Here is an 8,147-nt window from a genome sequence, read left to right as displayed (position 1 = left end):
CCCGGTACTACCAAAAAATTAAATAAGTAAAATTTTTAAAAATAAAATAAAAAATAAAAAGGAGGACATCTAATATTGGGGTTCCCCCTACTTTTTGTTCTTTAAAATAGATAGATAGATAGATAGATAGATAGATAGATAGATAGATAGATAGATAGATAACTCAGCCTGCAGTCAGAAAAAGAAATTACCCATAAAGTGAATCACTTGTCTTACTCACACAGGGAAAGCCCCATAACTGCCACACTCAGAACTTTCTGGGGTGCTCAGAATGCACTGGGTAAATAAATGGGGGAATTTGAGGGTTCTCTTCCTATCAGTTAACTTGACATTGACAGCAAAAGGACAGTCCCAGCCTCTGAAAGACAAACTCGTATCTTCTGTTGGTCAGAGAACTGCACGTCACCTTAGAAAGAAGATTGTTACTCATCATCCCTGCCATTCAGCTGACACACTAGGAAGGAGCCTGTGCCCTCTGCAGAGCAGGACCCTGGAAAGAATCCATCACTGAGTCATCCACAAGTGGAAGCCATCTCGTTAAGAAGGCTAGAAGCAAATACATGACATCTCCATTGAATGCTAGGCCCCTCTCTTGTGAAACACATTGTTGACCAATCCAGAGAAGTTAGAAGTTCCCCTAGGAAGGAAGGACCGGGAGGTGCTGAGCATTCTCTACTGGCAATTGCAATGCAGGGAAGGGAAGAAAACAAGCTAACTGAATCTCCCTGCCAAAGTGTACTACAAAAGTTGTCTTTCTGTGCAAAGTTAAATACTGGGATGAGGCCAGCTTGTCAGCTGGTTTAGGAGGGAAAGCTTCTTAGGGCCAGGATTATTGCCTTTGAGCAGGGATGACTGTCACCAGAGATGCCAGGTCTGGCTGTCCTCCACCATCCCAGCTTGACCACACTCTAGGTGGAAATCCCAAAATGTGCATGGGGGAATTTCCAGCAGACAAAATCTTGCTCAGCTTGTGAAGTCAGTCCTGGTGTTTCTGTGTACCTTGGGCAAGACGCTCCCAGTTATTTCACTTTCTGTCTCGACAGTGTCACCTAAGGGCAAATACACTATTAGGCAATCAATAAGAAAAGAAAGCCTGGAGGTTTCTGGTGGCTTGCTCAAACTGGCTTGTTTGTGTTACCTGTATCAGCTCTATCTCTAAATAAAAAACTCATCTTTCTGGAAACCCAAGTCATGACGAGTAACCACATCCCACCCTTGAGACAAAGTTAGAAATAAATGAGACATGAAATCAGGCATTGATGAGGATTATAAATAGACTGTTCTTCCTTTTAAAAGCACCCAATTCAATCTTTCACAACTTTATGGTAAGACTCAGACAATTTTTGACCCCAGGTCAAAAATACCATAACTGAAAACATCGCTGAAGTTATCCCAAGTCCCTTACGTGTTGATCTATAAAATCTGATTTTCTGGGGAGAATGTTTGCTTTTCCAAACAAAAATGTTTTGGTTTTCTGTGTAGAGAGGTGTTTTTTTTTGGGGGGGGGGATCTGCCTTTTCCCCTTTTTCTTTTTTGGCCCAGAAATTGAACCTAGGACCTTACACTTACTTGGTAGGCACTGATCTCCTGAGCTACATCCCCAGCCCACATGTGCTTCTTAGTAAAAAATTCTCCTGTGACTTCGTACTCTCTCCTTTCTCTCTCCCTCTCCTTCTGCCATACCCCTTTTTTCCCATCAAATGATGAAATTCATGTGGTCCACCTTTTTTTTTTTTTTTTTTCAGTACCAAGGATTGAACTCAGGACCCTGCGCTTGCCAGGCAAGTGCTTATTCTACGGAGGTACCTCCCCAGACCCCTGCCATTTCTATTTTTGCATTGTGTGCTAAGGATACCTGTTATGTTTGTGTCTCATTGTCCCTGCAAAGCCTCACGCATTTATTGGAGTGGCTTGTAGAGTTAGTGATTAATTCATGATCCAGTGCTGGGATAATGAGTGTGAGTGCTACACCCACCCTGGGGCAGGGAGCCTGAATAGAAGGAAGGGAGAGAGGCTGGCAGCTCCACAGCCATTGCTCCTCTTTGCTCTTTGCTGTTTTCTGCTGCCATGAGCTGCTGCCCTCTGCCATATGCCACTCTGCCTTAGAGCCAGCAGAGGACGGACTGAAATCTCTGCAAACAGTAAGCTAAATAAACCTTGCTTTCCTTGATTTTGGATGTTGGGTATTTTGTCTCAGCAATGAAAGAAAAGTAACTGAGACAACACAAGAGTTAAATTCCATGCTTAAACTCTCTACCCACATGAATAGACTATTTTCCATTTTGTCATGAATTTTCCTACCTCTCTTTTTAAATTCTTCATTTTCACTGTTTAAAATTATAAATGCCCTCATTTTTTTGTTGTTTTTTGGGGTGTTTTGTTTTGTTTTGTTTTGTTTTGTTGCAGAACCAGGAATTGAACTCAGGCCCTTGCACTTGCCAGGTAAGCTCTTATTCTACTGAGCCATCTCCCCAGCCCATATTGTTTTTTAATAATAAAGTTGAATAAAATTACTTAATTACATAACTAATTAAACCTAATTGGGGGTAAACTTGCAACCTGCCACTTATGCTTGAGCTGAGCAGCTAATGTCCTTGAGGCATCAGCAACAGTTATTATTCAGAAAGAGTTGGATCTGTGTGGGGTTAGGAGTCCTGACTTGAATCTATTTTCGTGGAGCTGATTTGAATTCATTGGTAAGACTGAGGGACAGCCACTTGATATGCTGTTTTGTTTGAGAGGATCCTATCCTGAAGCATGGCCAGGAAAGCCAGGGAGATGCACAACTCAGAGCAACCTTTCCTGCTTGCTCCGCGGTCAGCACTTCCTGCACCTGCGCACATCCATGTTCTTATCTTTCAGCCAGTAGCAGTGTGAGAAAATCACAATAGAACAAAAGATCCCCAGGTCCTTGAAAAGGAGCCACTTATTAGAACAATGGCCAACTAACAAAATAGCAGAAAAGCTATAATATTTGGACCAAGCTCAGAACTGGTTACAACAGCTGTAACTGTGTCTGATTTATGGGATGAGTAAACGTGGGCCATGCTCAAAACTGTCCAACAGACCATTATTATTATTATTATTATTATTATTATTATTATTACTACTACTACTAAAAAAGTTAATAATGCATGGGGAAAAATAATCAGATCAACAAGCTTATTGTGAATATAGTCAACAAATGTTTCTAACAGGAAGAGCCAGTAATTACCTTCCACAAAGAGGATAAGATGATGCAAGGAATTTCAGAATTTTACATGGTAATAACCTGTTATTTAATATCTTGAATAACTGTCAAGATATTGGCAGAAGGGTTATGAATGCACACACAACATTTGACTTTTACAATTGCACAAGTACCCCTGTATGCTGCTGTTAGAATATCTAATGACATCTGATTTTGGAAGACAGCTTGTCTCATTAATTTTACTTCTTCATTTAGGAAAAAGAGGCTAGTTGAGGTGTTAAGGCCCACTGAGTATAATTAGTCAAGGTCTGAGTGTTCTGCATGTCATCCTTTAATCCTAGGAAAGTGACAAAGGTAGAAGCCAAGTGATTGTGCCAGTGAAACACACTCCTAGACCATCAGTGTTGTAGATGAGGTACGTTTGCAGGTCTGTCAAGGTTTTTGATGCTCCTTCTTGTAACCCTGCAAGTCTTGGTGTGCATCTCTCTATCCATCCAGGAGGTAACCAGGAACATAAATTGGTTCCATAGGACCAACAAGTGCCACTGGGGGCTTCCCATCTAATTCTATGATGACTAAGCCAGTTCTTCACAAACTAGTCTTCAGCCTGTAAAGTTAGAGTATATATACATTGCTCAGGGGCTGTCCATCCTAAATATTTAGTAGAGTTAAGCTAGTGAGAACAGGAGTGGCTTTGTGTTTCCCAACATAAGGAAGCCTTTCTACTAAGTTGTCTTATAATAGAAGTTAACCATGTATAATCAACCCATATTTGGAAATAGGCATTTTGATATCTATGATTGGTGGCTCTCGTGACAGGATCTTTATTATTATTATTTAAGAGGGGCTTTATTAATGCCTGTAGAGAGGATTCAGAGCATTTCTAGAAGAGATCTGGCTATTTCCAGGATCATTAAGGGTGGAGGTTATAGACCATTCAGTAATGGTGGACCAAGTTGTGAATCCCTGAATTTTTCAAGTTTCATCAATGTACTCTTGTAGTTTATTCCAATCATCGCCTTGCAATTGGGATACCCACCAAGGAGGCCCTGATGTATTTTTTTTATGATAGCATATCTGATACATTTCACCTAATGCCCTGATGTATTTGACAAGTGGAGCAGGCCACATATGCAGCAAGATGTTCTTTGTAATAGTTCTGCATATTTTTGTGCCTAAACAAAAAAGGATTTACATTTTCCTTTAAGTGGTAACGTAATTAGTGAAAAGAGCTAAAAGTAATGTTTTAGGTTACTTATCTGAAGACTTGGCCTTTCTTTTGAATAGGAATTTTAAGTCTTCTATGGGTTCATGGGAGAATTCAGATGGTTGTTCACCTTCGGCAACAGTCTCCGGTTCCAAGGCTTGAGTCAGTTGTGCTATAACCAGTATAGGCCTGCTACCTTGTCACTAGACAGAGTGGACAGGATCGCAGAGTATAGGCTTTCCCAAGCTGGCCCTCTGGAAGGAGATGATAAGGAAAGACACTTTTACCAGGACTAAATCACTGGGTTGGAATATGACATTTCCCTTTTCTTTAGGCTGAGCTTAACTGTTGAAAAGTGTGTTGGAATTTAGTCCATCTGGTGATGTCTTTCAGTAAGGCATTCATTTCTCTATCAAGGAGAAAATCATTAATGAGAAAAATTGTCCATAAAGCATTTCAAATGGGCTGAGGCCTAGAATTTGAGGTGTATTTCTTATCTTGATAAAAGTTAAAGGTAGTAAGTAAAGCCATTGTAGGGGAGTTTCTTGAGCCATTTTGAAAAATGTCCTTTTAAGATTTCATTCATTTTTGTCTAGCTTTCCCAATAATTGTGGCCTCATGCAAGTTGAAGGTGATAGAAAATGTCCAGTGCCTGGGAGACACCTTGTGTAAGTGTTGCTTTAAAGGAGGCCTATTCCATGGAAGATAAAGGGATTAAACCCCACATTTAAGAGATCTCTGCTGATAGACCTACAAAAATTTCTGACTAGTCTTTTTATAATCACAAATTTTAAAAGGTTATTACATTTCAGATCCTTCTAATGTCTCAGTAGCTGTTCAAAATATAAGATATCAAATCAATGGTGTGTAAGATACTGAGGTCCCCTGTACCCTATCTTTATCATTTTTATGGGAAGACATCACTGTCTATTTGATGCAAATCTTTGACTATACTCATAATTATGCTGCTGATGCTACTACTTGGCTCATGTATGTTTAATAGTTTATTTGGCTTTGTCTTCTCCAGATTCAAAGCTATATGTCTACCCAAGATGAAAATGCCTGGTGTCTATTGAGGGCCTTTAGATAGAACCTCTGGAGAGTATCTCTGACTTCTGGTCAACAACTACGACCCCTTTCAGCCTGAAGAAGCCAGAGTGGTAATCACCCATGGTTCCCTCATGGCAGTTCAGGTTACTTCTTCAGAGGGGGAATGTTGTAGGCAGCTGAATTAGATACAAATATTATAGGCAGTCAGACAGGACCAGGCCCTCAAGGACAATATGGAAGACAAGGTGACTCTGCAACTTGGAAGAGAGAGACACTCCCTCCTGTATGGGCCTGTATGGGCCAGACCGCAAGACAAAAGAGGAAACATACAGCTACATACTTACCTAGGGATGAGCATCAGGGATTGATATTCTAAATAGGTATCTATCACCTTGAAAGAGCCCAACTGAGTCACTAACCTAACTAACCCAATGAGAAGAGACCCTGTGCCATATTCATGCCTGCTTGCTACGTGACTCGTTTCCCCATTTGGTACTGGATTTAATAAATTTTGCCTCAGCAATGGTGCTTATAATCTCATTGGTTGTCCATAGGTTTGTTTCACCTTATGCCCACCTAAGTGAGTTCCCATATCTTCTCCACCACCTTAGACCTGCCTCACCATATGGTTTTCCTCTATAAAAGTCCCTGGAAGAGACAGCTTCCCGGGGACAACCCGCTCAGTCCCCTCTTCTGTCCCTCTCTTGGATAGGAGTTTTCTTTCACTCAATAAATATATTCTGCTCATGAAAAAATAAAAAATAAATGAATAAATAAAAATAAAAGAAGGCCTATTATCATTCTGTAAGCTCTTAAGAAGGCTAAATATGGGGATGATTTCTGAAACCAGATCCATTACCACCTCTTGAGTCTTTTTCTGTTCTGCAAGGAAAGGCTTCAACACAGTTTGTGACAGTATCTACTCAGACCAATATTTTTTTTTCCAGAACTGAGGATTGAACTCAGGCCCTTGCGCTTACCAGGGAAGCGCTTATTCTACTGAGCCATCTCCCCAGCCCCTCAGACCAATAATTATGGAAGTTCCTTACTCTTTGGTATATGAAGCTGCCAGTCTTCTCCAGAGTACTTACCATATCTCTGTATGCCAAGAGGGACTAAGGTCTGATTGAGAGGATAGTTTTTGTTTTGTTTTGGTTTTGGCAGAACTGACATGTCTTAGTTACCTGTATATTGTCTGAAAGAGTCCTCTTACCCTGAATAGCTTTGAGGCCATCTGGTAGGTCTTGTCTCTCCCTAAGTGGAAGGTTTGATATAAAGAATTAATAATTCTCCATTGACTCACACCAGGAAAAAACAATTTACCATTACCTGATTGCAACCATCCTGGTAGAAGGAATTGGCATCCATGAGGAAAGAGCCCTCTTGATTTATAATTGAGAATATTTGGGTTGAGTATGATTAAGGGACCTTCTGGATCAGGAGACCTGAAGGGATGCCCTCAAGCAGCTTCTTTTGCTGTTGTATCAGCCACCTTGAGCTATTTCATCAGCTTCTTTGTAGTGTCATAGACAGTGAATCACTGTGAGTTTAGAGGGCATATATATAGATGATAAAGTTCACCCACCTCTCTGTGATACTTTATAGGAGATTCACTGTTTGTCAAATAACTTATTTTCTTTTTTTTTTTTCATATGGCTGTGTGGGTATGCAATATTAGAAAAACATATTTTGAATCAGATAAATATTAACTTTCTGTCTTTTACTGAGTTCTAAAACCCTGGTGGTCAGAGCTATGAGTTCTAGTAGCTGAGCACTAGTCCCAAGTGCAAGTGAGAAATTTTCAAAAGTCTGTTGTAGAGCCACTGCTGCTTATCCTGCCTTTCTTGTGCTATTTTCCATGAAAGAACTACCATCACAGTAGAGGGACAAATCAGGGCCAGTAAGGGATGTGTCTAATAAGTCTCCTCTGGCTGCATAAGGGTGGGGAATTATCTATTCACTGTAATATCTTTTGACCACAATTTCTTCTTTTTCTGGTAGAAACATGTTATGGTTTAAGGAGGAACATGTGTTTATTTGAATAGCTGGTCTTTCTAGAACTAGAGCCTGCTATTTAAGAAGTCAGTTGCATGTATAGTCTGACCAACTACATTGAAGACAGCAAAGTGCAATGCAAAACCCATGGTTGAACACCTCTCATCTTGTTCTTCTAAATGTGTACTATTTCTAATGTCTTATCAATTAATATTCTCTCTCTAAAATAAATTGTTAAAAATAAAGTAAAAAAGGACGAGAAAAAAGTTAAAGTTTATTGAAAGTAAACATTAATGTTTGGAACAGTCCCAGAGCGCAGGCCCAGGGGTGAGTGAGATGACCTGGGCCCACGGATCCTCATTTGACCCAGGCTGCAGGCCCAGCAGGGAACCCTTCAGTAGAATTCCCTGCAAAGAGGCTAGAGGCAAGACCCACCCAACTGATTCAGGAGCAGAATATCTTTCCAGAGAGACAAAAAGGGTTCAATTCTAAGGCCTGCAGCAGGAAGAAGTGGAACACAGCAGCCAGATCCAAACAACACCCACCTGGAGGAATCCAAACTTCATAGATCCGGACCTGGTGCTAAGGTAATAACTCTATCTAAGCTCTACACCAAAGGTCAGAAGACAGGTATACAAAATGACAAAGAGAAGGAACAAAATGCAGTCTCAGGCCCCAAGTCCACCCAGTACAAATGCAGAAGAC

The sequence above is a fragment of the Octodon degus genome, unplaced genomic scaffold (genome assembly GCF_000260255.1).
Source record: "Octodon degus isolate 3935 unplaced genomic scaffold, OctDeg1.0 scaffold00072, whole genome shotgun sequence".
NCBI lineage: Eukaryota > Metazoa > Chordata > Mammalia > Rodentia > Octodontidae > Octodon > Octodon degus.
Note: the sequence above shows the minus strand (reverse complement) of the source record.